The sequence below is a fragment of the Thalassophryne amazonica genome, chromosome 9, assembly GCF_902500255.1.
Source record: "Thalassophryne amazonica chromosome 9, fThaAma1.1, whole genome shotgun sequence".
Classification (NCBI taxonomy): domain Eukaryota; kingdom Metazoa; phylum Chordata; class Actinopteri; order Batrachoidiformes; family Batrachoididae; genus Thalassophryne; species Thalassophryne amazonica.
In genome coordinates, this window is record NC_047111.1 from 76,735,873 (window position 1) to 76,754,879 (window position 19,007).

The 19,007-nt window shown below is 38.5% G+C and overlaps 1 protein-coding gene across 3 annotated transcripts in view; it reads right to left on the bottom strand.

Annotated features, from left to right (window-relative positions):
- The window catches only part of LOC117517431 (pro-neuregulin-2, membrane-bound isoform-like), a 264,915-nt gene that overhangs the window by 114,352 nt on the left and 131,556 nt on the right, over positions 1–19,007 (bottom strand). The window lies entirely within an intron of this gene.

Here is a 19,007-nt window from a genome sequence, read left to right on the forward strand (position 1 = left end):
CAAGGGAGCAGCCGAAGGGACTTACTTTTACTATATATATATATATATATATATATATATATATATAATAGAGGAGTCACTGATGCCTTTGAATAATCTAATTTCTGTTTTTAAAATGTTTTCTGAATCTGTGATAGTGTAACAGTGCATAATTTGCTTTAAAGGATATTTAATTAATGAAAGTTAATTCCCAGAATTCCAGTGTTTATACATGTTTGACTAGTTATAGACTTCCTTAAATATAATGCTAACTGTGATTAGCATATGCAAGGACAGCAACTGCACTTGACGCAGACTGTGGCTGACATTAAGAATTAGCATCGTCTGCTCTTCACTATTCGGGGTTTTCACGTATTCCATAATCCCTTGCGCGACAGAGAGTCGCTGCAGTCAAAACAACATAGGGAATCCACACGATGACAATTGTAAATGAATATTATACTACAAAAATGTGTTTTTTTTTATGCTTTTCTTCACGTTTAGAAGAGACTGCTGCATGATACCCTGAAAACTTGCTAAAACAATTATAACAAAAAATCCGTGTCTGCTACGTGTGGAATTTAATAAGCGCAAACCGAATTTCAGACATATTATGTATATTATTCTGGAACAAAGAGGACAAACAGTGTTGTAAAGAACAATAATCAAGACGTTAAAGAGCAAACTTCACTTTCCCCCAGAACGACATGATCAGGAAGCGAGCGTAGCTCACAGCAGCTCCCACTGAAAATAACGGAGAGACAGCCTGTGATTCTCGCATGTTTACATAAAACAAATACAATAACAACATCGAAAAACCCAGAGAATATATTCTAAAGAGTTTTAGGCACAATATAAAAATAGTTTTATGTTGCGATGTTAATTGTGTTGTCCGTGTGCAGCCGTTAAAGTAAAGCGTGATCAGAGCATCTCAATGCAGTTCTCAGTGTTACTGAGATCTTGCAGCACAGCGACCTCTCCGAAGTTTTGCGGGATTTGAAACCTGAAAAGCCTCAATAGCCGTGGTACATGAAGTGTTATCAATGGTTCGCAACAACAGCTGGTCACAACAAGATGTCATTAGTTAAACGTGGCACACAATATGATGCTATAGAATATATAACATGATGCTACAAATAGCTGATGCTAACTGCGAATGAAGCTCAATGAATATATCATTGGTGTCAAGAGTCTTCAGCAGTTTCTTTAACACAGCTAGTCAATAGTCAAACCATGTCAACAATCCTATGTAGGCCAGAAATAGTTGTTTGTTAAAGAAAACAGTAACTGTAGTTCCCAAATGTAGACATGTTAATCATCTTTGAGCCTAACTGTGGATGATGCTAATTCTACTAATTATGTTATCTGTTAATATGAACTGCAGTTAGCATAGCTCTGTAGGCTAAACGTGGTTACGGTTTCCTTTAAAATGACCAGTCTTAATTTGATTTATTTAAATTCAAGATGGCATCAGCATCATAATAAATAGACATATAAATTAGTATACAATGCAAATATCTCAAATCATAGACAACACATGAAAGTACAGAAACATGTTTCCAGTATGGTCCATTTGAAAGTGACAAGAAGGCATATGTATTGTGATTACGTGGACAGACTAAAAGTTGATGTTCATTTTATAAAAATAAAATACATAATAATACATACTTTTAAAAATATCACAGTAATATCAAAGTAATACCAATAACTGGGTGTAAAATAAACATTACATTAATAATACACATGATCATTTTGATCGGACAACAAGTTTATATTCTTATGATATTGCTTGACATCCTGTTTAAAACCATAGTATTTATTTGTAAGATATTTACTGTCTGGGGATATCATGACAGATTTTACCACCATGATAACTAAAATTATTCTGAGCTAGACCCCATACTCTAAGCAAGATAAAATTCTGTTCTGAGGCAAGTCAGTGTATTGGTGTACATCCCTATATCTGGTAATTTCTTCACACAAATAAGTAGGTGCATGATGATTATAAATATTACACTATACATATAACTAGCAGTCATATGTATGTTTACTTAGTTAGATACATAAAAAAATCATTTCAAAAACAATTTGAAGAAGTATCTAGTTCTGTTGATCCAACATGGGTCCATTGTTCCAGGTTCAGAATAAACCTCCCAAATTTGTTCTTCTAAGCAACTTGTAGTTTAAGTTTACACTTTTTACTAAGACCATAGTACCAGGAGTTTACTGGATAATCAAAATGGCATTGTGCTAAAACTGAGTACAAAAATGTACTAGAATTTACAGTTAGACATTTACAATACCAATACATCAATTTTAGACAAGAAATGCCTTTCCTAGGTGTATAATTTCTAATGATGTCACCAGATAACATTTGGTCAATTATTAGCCCAAAGTATTTTACTTTATCAGTAATGACCTTGGCATTCAGTATGAAAATTTCGAGTTACATGCCTTTTAGATTTTGAAAACAATACAATAACTTCCATTTTATGCATATGAATGGACAGTCTATTATTTGTTCACCAATAATAGCAGTTTGATAAGTGATCACTGAGAATAGAAGATACAGTAACAGATCCCCATGGCCGACTAAATGCATAGTATCCTCAGCATGATGTGCTTACAAGAAACGGATGTAGATATATCATTTGAACAGATCAAATAAAACCAAGCCTAAAATGCTTCCTTGTGAGACTCCATTGTTAATTGTTTGACTGGATGGTTATTTCCCCATCGGTATTCTATATTCAACAACTAAATATGCTGTGTCAACACGACAATGTCAAGGGCAAATAGTAGTCACTCCAAATCTGGTAATTTTTAAAAAAGTCGTTACTCTTAATTCATGAGATTTAATGGTGCCCTATTTTTTCTGCCAATTGATATTGCACTAGCTCTATTTACAGAATCAAAACAAAGTTTCCATCCTCAGCCACTCCTCCCCAAACCTCACTCCTCAGTATCAAACAGAAGGAACAGCAGTTGGAGAGTTTCAACAGATTTAATGGCCCTCCCCACCTTGTAAAAACCAGATGTACATGGATTGTAGTTCAGCTATGTTCTTGGTCAGAGTAATTTTTACTCTTGAAATGCGACATCTGAACACATTTCTGGAATGCTGTTGTCCACATCTTGAAAACTATTCAACAGCTATATGGTGAGTAGTGATTGCTATAGTCTTTTTATGTTTGGGGGGAACGGTTTCACAGGGCAGGATCCACATGCAGTAAACGTGCACACATGAAAATCTCATACACTAAACATGCACGTGCAGCCTGCCCCGGAATGTAAACAGAAGATAAGGTTCATGACCATTAATAGTTATGTAGAATATAGTTGCTGGCTGCTATATTAATGTGTAAAATAACATTTACAGTGCAGTTAACAATCTATCCCGTGAACTACTCCAGATTTAAAAAACTGTCATGTGAAAAGTGAGCTCTGTGTTCATTGTCCATGCACACACAGAAACACTTGCCAGGAGACAGCTGCACACATGGTTAGGAGACGACTCAATCGGGGAGGAGAATGATGCAAAGATCAGGGAGTGAACAAAGGTCAGCAAGAGCATTGGCAAGATGCCCCCCACCACTTTACACCCCATGCTCAAAACTTCTCCCACTGTGTCATACTTATGATTTATTGTAAGCTGAAGAGAGTATTACGTAATTTACAGCTGTATGCGCTGCATCAGCTAAGTGATCACAGCAGAGCTACAACAAACCATGACCAGCAAAATGCAGCATCCAGTACTAATGAATTCAAGAACACGTAAAATAGAGGCACACCAAATTAACCATGTTGTCCTCTTTTGAGTGCCTGACCTACTTTACTGACCTGGTAAAGATGATAAAGTTTAGTGATGCTTGCTTTTTGTTTTTTTTTTTTGTTTTTTTAGGAAAATTGTGATGAATTCGAAGTTGGAATAAAGTTTAATTTTTTTTAAGTCCTGAAAGGAATCCCGCACCTTAACTATGTATCACAAATAATAATGTTTCTGCAATGTAAATACTCCATCGATCTGTAGTGTCAAGTAATTATCCATCTAAGTTTCGGTCATCGTGTCAGTTGCACACAGAAGTCTTCACATATAACTACAGCTTTGAGCTTTGATGATTCTGTCTGCCACAGCCAAGTACCTCATGAGTGTGTTGATTAGTTGACTTCTACAATACAAGCAGTTTATTATACTCATAGTGGTCACACATGCAAGGGCACCCCCCCCCCCCCTTCATTCTTGTGTGACCGTACGTTCTTGCAGGTGTGAACAAAATAACTCAGAGTGTTGATCTGATGTAGGCCAAACTTGTTGGAATGTTGCTGGTCAACCAAGGACGTTGGAGTCTGGTTTCGAGAAAAATCCATGAAAAGTCAAGATCACGCAACAAGATCAAACTTTTGTCCCAGTACTACATAGGGACATTTAAAAAGGCTATTTTGAGGAACTGGATAAAGATGCACCTATGGTTTTTATTAAGTCCCTTCGGCTTCTTCAGTAAATCTGAGGTGGATCTGTGTTTTTCGCCGGATGCTGACGCCGATGCACATCCAGCCACATTACATGGCGACTAGGCAGGGGTGGCCAAGCACCAGGAAACTTCACTCTGGAAATAAGCACCCTAATCACTTGCCCACCACCACTGCATGCACCTATGGATTTTATTAAGCACTAATACGAAGTCCTGTATTGTTTTATGTCATTCATCGGAACTTTGATCTTGAAGAAGAAGGACATTTTTTGTCATTGCACACAAATGAATGCCTACAGCGAAATTTGTCCTCTGCATTTAACCCATCCTAAATACAGTTAGATGCAATCCAACCACTAGGAGCAGTGAGCAACCACAGTCCGGCAACCAATTCCAGATGTAGACGCTACCTTGGTCAGGGGCAGAGAAAGGAGCAAACCCTAAATAAGTGTGTTTTTGATAGAGGGAGGAAACCGCAGTGCACGGAGGAAACCCACAAAGACATGGGGAGAACATGCAAACTCCACACAGAAAGGATCCTGCAGGAAGTGATCCCACAACCCTCTTGCTGTGAGAACACATTGCTATCAACTAATCCACCGTGCCCTCCACCGTTACCTTTCCAGGCCACTTGCGGCTGATTTAGGAACTGGTTGAAGTTACATGTATGGTTACTATGAAATACTGATATAAAATCAGTTAGCACCTTCTACTAAGCACACATCCATTGACCTTGGGTAACCCTGAAAGGTCAAACTCATTTGGGAATAGCTTCTGTGAGCAATTTGGTTAAAAATACAGATGTGGTTACAAATTAAACAGTAATATGAAGTCATCAATCAACCTTCTCTTAGCTAAATGACCTCTGACCTTAAGTCAACTTGAAAGGTCAAATTCATTTGGAAGAACTAGTTTGCGTTTTTGGTTAAAGATACAGTTATGTTTACCGTGAGAGACTAACATGGAATAATGTAACTTTCTGGGCAACCTTGAAAGGTTAGACTCAGATCAAATGACTATTTTGATGAAATGGTTAAAGATGCAACTATGAAAACAATAATATGAAATTATACATGAACTTTCTTTTGTTTACATGACCTCTGACCTTGGGTGACCTTGTAAGCTCAAACTCATCTGAAATGACTATTTGGAAGAAATGGATACAGATACACCTATACAGTTGATATGGTTGCTATGAAACTCTAATATGGACCCATATATCAACTATATCATTACATGACCTCTGACCTTGGGCAATCTTGTAATATCAAACTCATTTGGAATAACTGCTTGGAGGAACTGGCCAAACATACAGTTTTGGTTACTGTGAAACATTAATATGGAATCATATAATAAGTTTTGGTCACATAACCTCTGACTTTGGGTAATGCTGCATGATCAAACTAAAGGTCAGAGGCTATGGGACCCAGAGAAAGGTCACAATTGTTTAACTCAAATAGTTTGGAGCCAATATGGATTAAACCTGGTGTATAAGTTGTGTGTTAAAGGATTAAAAGTGCTTTAATTTTGGACACATTTTTATGAAATGACAAGGCCAGAGAGAACCACGTTATGTCGGTGTGGGTGTTGCGCTCTGGGGTGCCCATTCTAATCATTAAATTAGCTCTATGTGCACAGTTGGAGCAGTCCTTTACAACACTGATGGGCTTTGTGGCCATCTGACATCTCGTGTCTATTTAAATAACGTAGCTCGATTAAATCTTTGACTTGTAGAGTTCAGTTTAAAAATAAGTTCCATTTCAAACCACAAAAAAACAATTCTCCGTGACAGTTCAGAGATACTAAATATAAGATATGCTGAGGAAGTTGTCTGTGCGACACTTTGTGCTGATTTCCACTGGAATCTCAGATAGTGAAATGTCAGATGAAAATAGAACAGAAACAAACCAGATCAATGGAAAAGTTGTTCCATTTTTAGTTCAAAGCCTCTATCTGATACTAAAATTACTTTGTATCTTGTTAGACTGAGGCATAAAAGGATTGGCTTTATCTTTGGGCAGCTTTCTGTTTGAATGGTGAATGATAATACTGATGGCAGTTTGTGTAAAAAAAAGATGAAAATTGTTAATTAAAGCTGCTATGACCATCCTACAACTTGGTTTTTAATGAACATAAGATTTGTTCCAACATTTAAGTGTTCCAAAATGTTTTAAAAATATTATTTCTGAAGCATTAAGGAGTCTTTACTAAAATGTAAAATATTATACCTGGTTAATATTATAAACAGCACACTGTATTTTTCTACATTTTGTGAATCTAGTTATGTCAACCAGTTCCACAAAAAATGATTGTTTAAAAGCAAGCTGTAACAAATTGTTAAGAGTTTCATCAACTGCCATGTTCCCCATTTAAACAACATGATTTTGGGGGGACAGGATGACAAAATAGAACATTAAAGTCCAGTTTCTAAGAATTGACAATTTCCAAAAGCCTCAAATATCATTAGTGTACCAGATGTTCTTGGTTAAAAATCTTCTGTATTTCCTCAACCACATCAATCTGTAATGATTTCTTAATTGCTTCATACAACTGACGGAGGAGGATGGCAGGTACATAATTATCCATTTGTATCTGTCTCTATATGACCAAGATACCTCAAAAATTAATTGCTGGATTTCAACAAACTCTTATGAGGAGCTGGTCAGTGGGTCAGGAAGAGTTCTCCAAGTTCTGGAGATGATTCAAATCTCCTTTGAAACTTTTTGTTGTATCCGTTGCTTGAACAATATGAGATAAGCTGCTTTTCAAGAACTTGCTTTATGACATCACACATATCTAAAGTTATGCTACTTGTGAAAATGTTAGAAGCATTCATTCTGTGAACCAGGTCATCTTTGAATTTTGTTGTAAGTAATAATTATAGCTGAGATACACCATTTGTGGTCACAAAAATAAATCTCTACCTGACCCTGAACCTTTTAAATATATGAATGCTATAAGACATGCATATGTGAAACAATACTTCAGTGGTTTACCACATATTTTCTATGAACAATAACACATGCAATGTGGCAAAAAAGTACAAATTTTCCAAAAAGAAAGCTGTAACAACTGCTACGCTGCCATAACTTACAACCTCATAACACATAGAAAGTGAACCGAAGTTCATATACAACTCAAAGTAGACTGTGCCAAGTCTTTAAAAATGAACTATGGTGCACAATTTTTGTTAAATTTTATTTTCTAGTCTGGCAGATTCACAGGAGCACGGCGCCTGATGAAAGCCTTGTCAGTCACAGAGAAGAGGAATAATAAGGAAAATCTTCAGAAACATGTTACATACTTTGGCCGCACACACGTTTGTCCCTGCCAAGATAATTAAACAAGCTTTATCCCTCCTTGGAAGAACCACAGAAACACAAGACTGCACTTCTCATCAACCCAGTGTGAACCAAATGAGCAAGAAAGTGTGCAAGATCGACAGGATACAGAGTCCATCACACATTCTGGTATGAAGGTGTAGATTTTAAACAATATGTCTTGATAGAGATTACTGAACTTTATCTCTCTGTCCAACACATTCGTGTAACAAAAATAAATTATTGAAATAAATGCATCTGCAAAATAAATCCATAAAAGCTTCAGATTCCACAGAAATAACACAAACTAATACACTGGGGTGGGCAGTACACAGTACTTTGGCACCTCAGAATTATAATAAAGAGGTCATGTTTCTATTTTTTAATCAAGAGTGCATGCATGGAAAGTAAAAATTTTAAATATGTCAACATGACACACACACACACACACACACACACACACACATATATATATATATATATATATATATATATATATATATATATATATATATATATACGAGGTCTATTAGAAAAGTATCCGTCCGACCTTATTATTTTTTTCAAAAACCACATGGATTTGAATCACGTGTGATTACATCAGATATGCTTGAACCCTCGTGGGCATGCAAGAGTTTTTTCACGCCTGTCTGTTACGTCATTCGCCTGTGGGCAGTCTTTGAGTGAGGAGTCGCCCACCCTCTCGTCGTTTTTTTCATTGTTTAGGAATGGCTCAGAGTCTGCTGCTTTGTTTGATCAAAATTTTTTCAAACCTGTAAGGCACAACTGAGTGGACACCATTCGATAAATTCAGCTGGTTTTCGGTAAAAATTTTAACGGCTGATGAGAGATTTTGGTCTGGTAGTGTCGCTGTAAGTGTTGGGAAAGTGTAGTGACACGGACCCACATCAGGGGGCGCAAATGAACGGTCAATAGATGAGCCAAAATATAACAATTTAATGTTGTGAATGTGCACAACGAACATACAGACAATCTCAGAATATCATAACAGTCAATACACAAAGGTGACGTGTGGGCAGGCTCGAGGATAGAAGACGTCTGTCCTAAGAAGAGCCGGAACCACACGATTTCCGCCGCCCCAGAACCTGGTGAATACTGGAGCCGCCAAGTCCCGAATTCCCAGGTGATCACCGTCCCCGACTGTCGGATCTGGTACTGCTGGCGAAGAACAAAGACAGTCAAGTGTGGGTGTGTGTACACCCAGTAACAACAACGGTGGGAATGCCACCTCCACCTCTCACTCAATAACTTGCAGAGTACTGTGGATTCCTCAGGGGAAAAGAGTGCCTTCAGCGCTCTCACAGCTTCCACCGACGGAGGAACTGGTACTCCTGCAAACACTCACAATATACAAATATTGCAATTACAAAACGGCTGAGGATATTACCTCCAATGAAGTATGATATCTCGGCAACGAGGTGGAGATGACGTCTGGTCTTTATCGAGTGAGATGATGTTGAGTAGATGGGTGACAGCTGTCAAGAGGTAATGAGCGACAGCTGTCACCCCCAGCTGTGTCCATGGCGGCAGCGCCCTCTCGTGCCTGAAGCCCGCACTTCAGGCAGGGCGCCCTCTGGTGGTGGGCCAGCAGTACCTCCTCTTCTGGCGGCCCACACAACAGTAAGGACGGCCCATGGCGCCTGACGGCGATCTGCGCTTCGAGCCGGCAGCGTCCCTTTCAAGTTGAAAACTTCCACATTTCAGGCTCTGTTGACCCAGGAAGTCATCAGAGAACAGAGAACTTTCAGAAGAAGTCGGCATGAGGAGTTTATTCGGACATTCCATTGTTAATGGACATTTTGTAATGAAAGAACGTGCGGGCAGAGTCGCATGTTGGGCCGGACCCGACCGCGGGGGGTCGCGACAGGAAAAACACCTCCGTTGGAAACCTTAATGGGCAAGTTGGAACATGCCCAAGCTGTTAAACAATTTCTCAGTTACTCACTTGTTGAAAGCCATCAAAAGCCGCCTGAATTTTACAAATGGTTTTCAACACGGAGGTGTTTTTCCTGTCGCGGCGCACACAGATTTGCCGAGTCGTCACGGAAATGACTCGGTGAATTTGCGCACACGTCTTTCATTACAAAATGTCTTTAAACAGTGGAATGTCCGCATAAAGTCCTCATGCCGGCCTCTTCTGAATCTTCTCTGTTCTCTCACGATGTCCTGGGTGAATTAAGCCTTAAATTAGGATGTTTTCAGGTCGAAACAGGCCGACGACGGCGCCTGGAAGCGCTGCACGACGTCCCGCTCCGTGGGAAGTCCTTACAGCAACAGAAACACCCCATAATCTCTCATCAGCCGTTAAACTTTTCACCGAAAACCAGCTTAATTTCTCGAATATTGTCCACTCGGATATTCCTCACAGGTCCAGAAAAATTTTGATAAAGCAACGCGCGCTGTCTCGAGCAGCGTGTGAAACAAAGGAATTCAGCCAAGAGGGCGGGACCACATCTCACTCAAGGCCTGCCCACAGGGAAATGACATCACTGACGCGTGAAAAAACTCACGCATGCGCACGAGGGTTCAAGCATGATTGGTGTAATCGCACGTCATTCAAATTCATATAGTTTTTTTAAAAAATAAAAAGGTAGGATACTTTTCTGATAGACCTCGTATATATATATACTGTGAGGCAACAATGCTAACCGCTAAGCCACTATGCTGGCCCAAAAATTTATGAATTACAAAATTTTGATTGCATTTTCTGCAAAACCCATTATGTCCACATTTGTTCAGGAAACCCAGTAAATTCATCTCTGGAAACTAGTCATTTTGAACTGTTGCAGAATCAATGGAGACACAATGGAAACTTAAAAAACAAGGAGTGAACAATGAATGTGTTACATGTACACAATGCATTGTTACGTTGGTATGCAAAATGAGGTACCAACGTTTCCCCACTGCCCCCACTGCTCCCACTGCTTTGACTCAGACACGGGCAGACTGGCCTGGCTGATGTCATTTACATTTCACTGTTGGCGACAGGTTCATCTATTTTATTGAATGTTTCCATGAATAACATGAATAAATGCAAGGAGACATGTGAATTCAGAGCACAAGTACAGCAATCTTATGCACTATGTGAGACCTGGATACATGCCAGTGATTGGATCAGCAGACTAAATGGTTTAGCACATAAACTGCAATGGCTTTTACATGGTTCTGCAAATTTACTGTAGGAATAATGGAATCTGGAGCGAAACCTATTTGATTATTGCATACTATACACAGTAGTCATTCACATGCAATCCTTGTTTCATTTTTCATGGACATGGTATTGGCAGGCTTTTATAACCTGCCATGAACTAAAAGCCTTCAATTCATTGAAAATGCGCCTGCTAGAGTTGTTGGTAGCATGGAGAAATATAATTATATGATTTGAATATTGGCATCAGTTCAATGGACTGTTGAACATGTGAAATTAATTTTACAGGTTGCGTTGTGAAGATAAGACATTGAGCAATAGGGTATTTATCATTCATCTTGCAGATCTCATGGAGCTTTGTGTGCCATCCAGTGCTTTGTGCTCTCAAATTGAAGGATTACTGTGTGTTCCAAGACTGCAAATGAAGTCAACATGCTGCAGGGCTTTTTCTTTATCATGCTGCTTTTGTGGAATAAGTTATCTATTGAGACTTAACAATCAAAGTCCATTTAGATGGTTAAAGCTCAACTTGTTAAGGTGCTTTGTTGGTGTGTTGTACAGGGTGTCCCCAGACAGTGCCACAAAATCATTTGACTCTAATTCTGCAACGGCTTTTTGTTTTTTTTCCCCAGACATCAAGCTATATGTGACAAACATCTTCTGATATAATTTAAGACTGATTCAATGTGGATGCTGCTTACAATGGAGCAAAAACAGACACTGATGGAATTCTACTTTGAGACCAAGTCAATTGTGCAAACCAACGACAATATCAAAGTCATTTTGCAGTTAGAAAAGCTCCAGACAGAAAGACAATGTGGACGATTATAAAGAATTTGAAACTGACTGAAGTGTTCACAGTGTTAACAAAGGGAGATCTGGCCGAACCACAGGAGCAGTGCACATATTGAGCATAACTTGTGAATGCTAAAACTCTTACAAACTGAGGTGAAATTAGAAATGAACACCAGAGATAAAATTCCCTGAGATATGCTTCAAAATGACATATGACAGATATCAGTGTCCAAAAGTGTATAGATTTTCTATGGCTTTATTTTTGTGGCACTTTGGAACACCCTGTAGTATGATTTCTTACTATTTTGTGGCGGATGAGCAGTATAGTATAAGCAAATTATGTCCTCAGCTGTATTTGTAGGTTATAGTCAGCATGAGACTCTTTATGCTGTTTTGGAGATGACCTTATGAATCAGCTTTTAAGGGCTATGGGTTTTTGGCTATAAGTCCAGTGGTATCAGTTGCAGGTAGATTTGAACTGTAATGCTGTTGGCACTGATGGGTGTGTAACCACATTATTAATTTATAGGGCCCCTTCACACATAGTGTGAATTTGGTGATTTGCGCATAAAGTGCGCATGAAGCAGGAACTGTGTGCAATACGTCTAAAATTGTACCTGCCTCTAACACCTCGTACACCTGTTGCTGCAACTATTTGTGCACACCAGTGGCTGAAAGACAGAGTGTGCGCTGTGAGAGCCCATCAAACCCTCTCGTGGCAGGTGTCGGCCAAATTCCAGCTGACACGCATGAACATCTAACACTGCTCACATGGCACTTTGAAAATGTGTGGCCATTCACACTATCATCATGAAAACAGTCAGCAGACAATCACTGTCGAGCTGGATGTGAAATTTTAGTGGGGGTGCACACTTGCATCTGATCACAGGGGGGCTGGACAGTCTGATCGCACATAGCATGGGGAGGGGCTTGTCAGCTGATCACAGCACAGCTGGATGATGGCTCAGTGCACACATTAAAAACACAGAAACCAACGCCAGGACTGTTATATAAGTAATTACGACAATACCTACATACGCAATTACATAACAAATAAAAAAAATGAATGACCACCATGAATGAGTGACACGTTGGTCTGCGTGATGAATGGACAGGGGGCATGTCTGCTTACAGCTGTAGATCTCAGCTCCTGCCCTGGGCTGCAGTGGCTGGACACAGCACACCTCGTCCATGTCTTTGTTGATTTCAGACATTTTTCCACATTGATTATAAGCCAGTAATTGTAGCACAGTGGTAAAGTTTCAATCTGGTAATCAGAGTGTATGGGTTCAAATCTTATGAGTGACTTTTTTTTTAACTAGGGTTATTTAATCATGGGGTTCTGTATTGCCTCCCCTTTTATGTATTATTTATATCATTCCAGTGATATTCACTAATTATACAGCTGTTTTTTATTTTACTGTTCTCCACATCAGCGGCGTGATGTGGTGCAGCTGCTCGTACTGTGCTCCTGCTCAAAGGACACCGTCGCGTGCACGAACCGTCGCACCAGGATTGTGCACGCCTGCCCATTGGAGCGATGTTTTGTGGTTCGTTCATACGAGCTGTGTCGCCATGAGTTGCCCTGAGATGTACATACTCGTACTATGTGCGAAGGGGCCTCAGTGCTGAGAACCCATGTAACTAGAAAAGGCCAAGGGGACGCCCAGCTTTCACCTGGCTGCAACAGATACTCTGCAACACTACTTCCAGTGGAGCGTTGCCATCCCTGATCCAAGGCTGCTCCATAGTATGGTAGATACAGTGACATCCAAAAGCAATGCATGAGCCAAACCTCAACTTGAGATTTTGTTATCAATTGGAGATCAAACCAAATGGTTTGATTTTATTACTGAATAGAAACTCTGTATCTTTGTAAAATGAAACATAATATTTGCTTGTATGTATTAATAAATGTTAAATCTAGAACATTTTTTCATTAATTTGGCACAGTACTGCATTGTGGAAATGTGAGGAACATGTTTACATCAGCGTAACAGACACAACTCAATTACAGTAAAATCAAACACCAACATATTTGAACTCATGACTACTGACTTTGCTGACAGTAATATCTTTTTACTTACACAAAAATAAAGTTACTTCCATGGGAAATAAAATCATTTCGTGGCTGAACAGTTCTCATTTTCCATGACACCAGTGGAAAGAGTGTCTGCAGCAATGATAACCCCTCGCCTCAACAAAAGCCTGATTCTCTCTTTCTGAAGTGGCAAAGCAGCTGCAGACATGGACTATAAAAAATAATTTGAGAATAGAAGTCTATCTGGTGTCTCAACAGCTCTGCTCGGGGTAAAAGTTGGAAAACTCTCCTCACAAAGACACTCAAAAAACATCACTTGTTTATTTAACAATGAATTATTCAACTAATGATTTTGTTTTACTTCCAGGAGCTTAGAAAAGGAATGTCCAGCACGTCTTTGTATTTGTCCTTTTTAGACAAAGTAGCCGTGATCACTCTTGCTGCTACATTACTTCAGTGCACGTTGTTGTTAAAAGATAAATTAAGTGGTGATTAGTCTGTGAGAGAAATTAGGTTTGTATTTGGGGTTGTGCACAGTTAGAACTATAACCCAACATCTGTTCAAAGAGATCATATCATCCTCGCTGCCCCAAACACCAACATACTATTATATACTAGTCATTGTCTGGTACACTGTATCCATGTATGACTCAAAACAGACAAGTTCCCTCTCAAACTCCTACTTACTTTTCGTATGTTACACTCCATGGTCTGTTGTGTTCTATCCAACCATTAATTGGATTGATTAGTCTAGATGTCGGGAACCCTTGAATGAAACAGTAACTTCATCTGATGTTACAACGCCCCAGCTGCTACACTTTAAACATTATTGGTCTTATGGTATTTGGTAGTAAGAATAATAATAAACTTTGAGCCCATATAAATTATGTTCCACCATAAGATAGCATCCTCTCTCCACTGTAAACCCAAACAATTTAGCACAACTCAAAAATATTGAGACAATCAATTGCCACAAAATTTTTGAGTTCATAAACTTAAAAGTCAATTGTTCCCAGAACTTAAAAGTTTCAATTATATGCTATTTGTACCTCATGATTTCAATTAAATTTAAGTGTTCATTAAGGGCTCCTTCACACATAAATTGATTGAAGCCGATTAGCGCATTAATGAGGAACTGCATGCTATTCCTCAAAAATCGGAGCTGCCTCCAATGCCTCGTACACCTGTCGCTACAATTACCAGTGGTTGAAAGACAGAGAGTGGCCTGTGAGAGCCCGTTCGATCCCTCTCGCGGCAGGTGTCAGCCAAATTCCAGGTGTCACACGCAAACATCCAACACCGCACGTTATACACTTAGAAAATGTGTGGCCGTTCACGCTGTCAGGATGAAAATAGTGAGCAGCCGATCACTTTTGAGCTGGATGTGAAATTTGTCTAAGTGCCCCACGAGTGTGGCATTGCAAAAACAACACACGTGGCATGCATGTGTATCATGTGTCAATACGTGTGTGTGTATCGAGAGTGCAGCATGCCTTTCATGGGATTTATATTACATTTCCAGAGTAGATATAAAGGTCAGCTAACAGTGAGTACATGAATGCATCTGCTGCACTGCCTGATCCGGTCATTTTCACCCCGCTGCAAAGAAATCACTCACCAGTCATTTCACAAAAAACATAATCTGCATTGTATTTTAATTTTAGCTTTAAACTGTAACCTGGTATCAAAGTGAATGTGCAGGCAAACCCACATTCATGCAAAAACTGTTTATTTCAAGATGCAGTAATGAAATAAAAACCAAAGCCCTCTGTAAAATGAAAGAAGACACATATTACCCCCCATTTGCACAGATTACATCCCAATTATTCATTTTTGTGGATCATGATGTGTCAAAACATCATGATTTTTTTGAGCATGTTCAACATTTTCCCAAATTGTCATAACATTCAACACTACTCTTGCATCTGAAGACAGACAGACAGACAGACAGACAGACAGACAGACAGACAGACAGACAGACAGACAGACAGACAGACAGATAGATAGATAGATAGATAGATAGATAGATAGATAGATAGATAGATAGATAGATAGATAGATAGATAGATAGATAGATAGACAGACAGACAGACAGACAGACAGACAGACAGACAGATAGATTCATAAAACAAAAAGGCATTAAGAACACAAAGAACCCATAAAAAATAAAGAAAAGATTTTGAATATAAATCATGTACAATAAGTACTAAATAAAATACATATGTTGAAACCTCAAGAATATTGAGTTTTAAACTCAATTTGTGGGGGCTGAACTATCCCATGATTTTACAACAACATAAGGTCGATCAATTTAATTAAATACCAATCTTATATGTTGTCATTGTAGAATCATGCATTAGGTTGTAAACCCACAAAGTAATCTGGATTTACTTAATGTGTAAAGGTCTGTTACTTTCTTAAATAACCTACTACAAAATGTAACATTTTCTGCACCATCTATAGATAGATAGATAGATAGATAGATAGATAGATAGATAGATAGATAGATAGATAGATAGATAGATAGATAGATAGATAGATAGATAGATAGATAGATAGATAGATAGATAGATAGATAGATAGATAGATAGATAGATAGATAGATAGATAGATAGATAGATAGATAGATAGATAGATAGATAGATAGATAGATAGATGCTACATTACAGTGTTGTTAATTTTATTGCAAATTAAATAAGCCCAAAGAAGGCTGTTTGTTTGAGGCACTGATTCCTGCTCAGCTGACTTTTTAACATGTATGGTGGATGGTTTTAAGAATACTATTTTGAAACAGCCATTAGAATAAGCACTTTAATTCTTTTTCTTTTTTGCCAAATAAGTGTCTTGTATTTCTTCGAACTTTTATTGTTTCTTACAAAAGAGTGCCATTGCTACACAATGTGGAATTTCAGTACTTCAGATTTTTTTATTTCTGAACATTTCTTTTACATTGTCAGAATAATGAGTACCACTTAATTGGCCTTTTTAGAACTATTATGCAAACTTACAGAAAAATATATAATATTAAAATATGACAGTTTTTTGCAGTAACAAATACACTGCATGCAAAATAAGTACCCATTTTTATAACATGCACATCCAAGCATGCAGTTGGAGACATATTTATGTACCCTTTGGCTACTTAGTTTACTTTTTTCAATCAAACATTATGTGTGTTATGTTGGTTAGAATGAGAGGGCTGACAGACACCCTGCGTGCTCTACACAATATAAATCTGTCATGATGTTTTTGACTGTATGATTTCATCATGTGACTTTATACCAATGTGTACAGTACAGTATGTATCCAAGTAAATTTGAAGGAAATTTATGCATCTGTTTTTGTGTTACCTTATCCACACACACACACACACACACACACACACACACCCCAGTGAAAAACATACCCTGCTTTAACTGCTCTGCCAACACTTAGGGTAAAAAGAAATTTATTTCTACATAAAGTTGCTTCAAATTCATAATTATAAGAAAGCAGAGGTGGAAAACCCCGGCTTCCGGGAGTACACATCGTACTACATGTACCTTGCATCCACCCGCTAAATCAGCTGATTCTAATTAGTCCAAAACTAGTCCAACTCTTCAGGCAGGTAGATGAGCTAAACAATGAAATCACCTGTTGTAGGTGCACTGAAGCCGGGGCTTTCTAACTTTTCAAGGTTTGTTTATTGGGTCAGATTTTCAGTGGAAGAGTCCAGAAATTCATAGAATTAGTTGTAAAATATTTTAAATAACTAATTTGTATAATTTACAGTTAACTGTGAATCCTTCAGCTGTATTTAAGGGCCAAACTGCACAACCTTCTTGTGTTTAAGAACAGTGACCAAAATAAAAGCTTAAGAATCAGGTGACAGCTTACACAGAAACATTCCATTCTGGACCTTCACAAGTCCAGTACCTCCTTAGGAGCCATCTATATATCAATCAATCAATCAATCAACCTTTATTTACAGAGCGCTTTACAGCACCAACTGGTGTCCAAAGCACTTAACATTAAAAATACAAATTCACAAAAATAAAACACATATACAATAAAATTTTAAAACAGCACATAAAAACAGAACATGTCACCTCCCCCACTAGGTGTTAAAAGCCAGTTTAAATAAATAAGTCTTTACCTTAGATTTAAAAAGTGCGAGGTCAGGAATAGTATGTAACTCAAGAGGTAGCTCGTTCCACAGTCTGGGGCCAGCTACCACAAAAGCATGATCACCCCAGCATTTGAATCTTTACCTCGGAACATCTAAGAAAAGCTGGCCAGATGCCCTTAATGCCCTACTGTAAGTGGGCAAAGTTAAAAATGTCAGACGAGTAGGGAGGTGCAAGGCCATAAATAGCTTTAAAAACACTAAAATCTCGAAATCAATTCTAAAATGAACTGGAAGCCAGTGGAGTGAGTACAGGATGGGCGTAATATGCTCACGTCTAAAAGTGTTTGTTAAAAGACGAGCAGCAGCATTCTGCATCAATTGGAGACGTGCAAGAGATGACTGATTAATGCCAGAATAAAGTGCATTAAAATAATCAAGTCTGGAGCTGAATAAAGCATGAATGGCTGTCTCAAGATCACGTCTACTGAGGAAATGCTTCAGCCAAGCTAGAAAAAAACTGCTTTGACAACAGAGTTTTTCTGTTGATCGAATCTCAAACAGCTGTCAAATATCACTCCCAAATTCTTGACAGCTGGTTTTACATAATTAGCCAGGGCACCAAAATTTGGTGTTACCACATTTGGTATGCCAGAGCGCTCAAACACCATGATCTCAGTTTTACCATCATTCAGGTAAAGGAAGTTTTGGGACAGTCACTGCTTTACATTGCGAATACAATTAAATAATGATGACAAAGCATCACTCCCATTAGTCCTCATAGGCAGATAGATTTGCAGATCATCTGCATAGCAACAAAAGGACAGGTTGTGCTGGGTTATAATTAACCCCAATGGCAGAATGTACAAAGAAAATAGAATAGACCCAAGAACAGAACCCTGCAGCACTCCACAACACAGAGGAGCAGTTGATAAGGAGAGGTTCCCAATCATAACATAAAAGCTCCTTTCAGCCAAATATGATCTACACCACTAAAGTGCAGTACGCTAAATGTCAATAAAATGTTCTAACCGGGAAACAAGTACTTCTGGGAGGTCCAACAGAACCAGCACAGCAGGATTTCCTGCATCCACTGACAAAGTGATGTCATTATGAATTTTTCAAG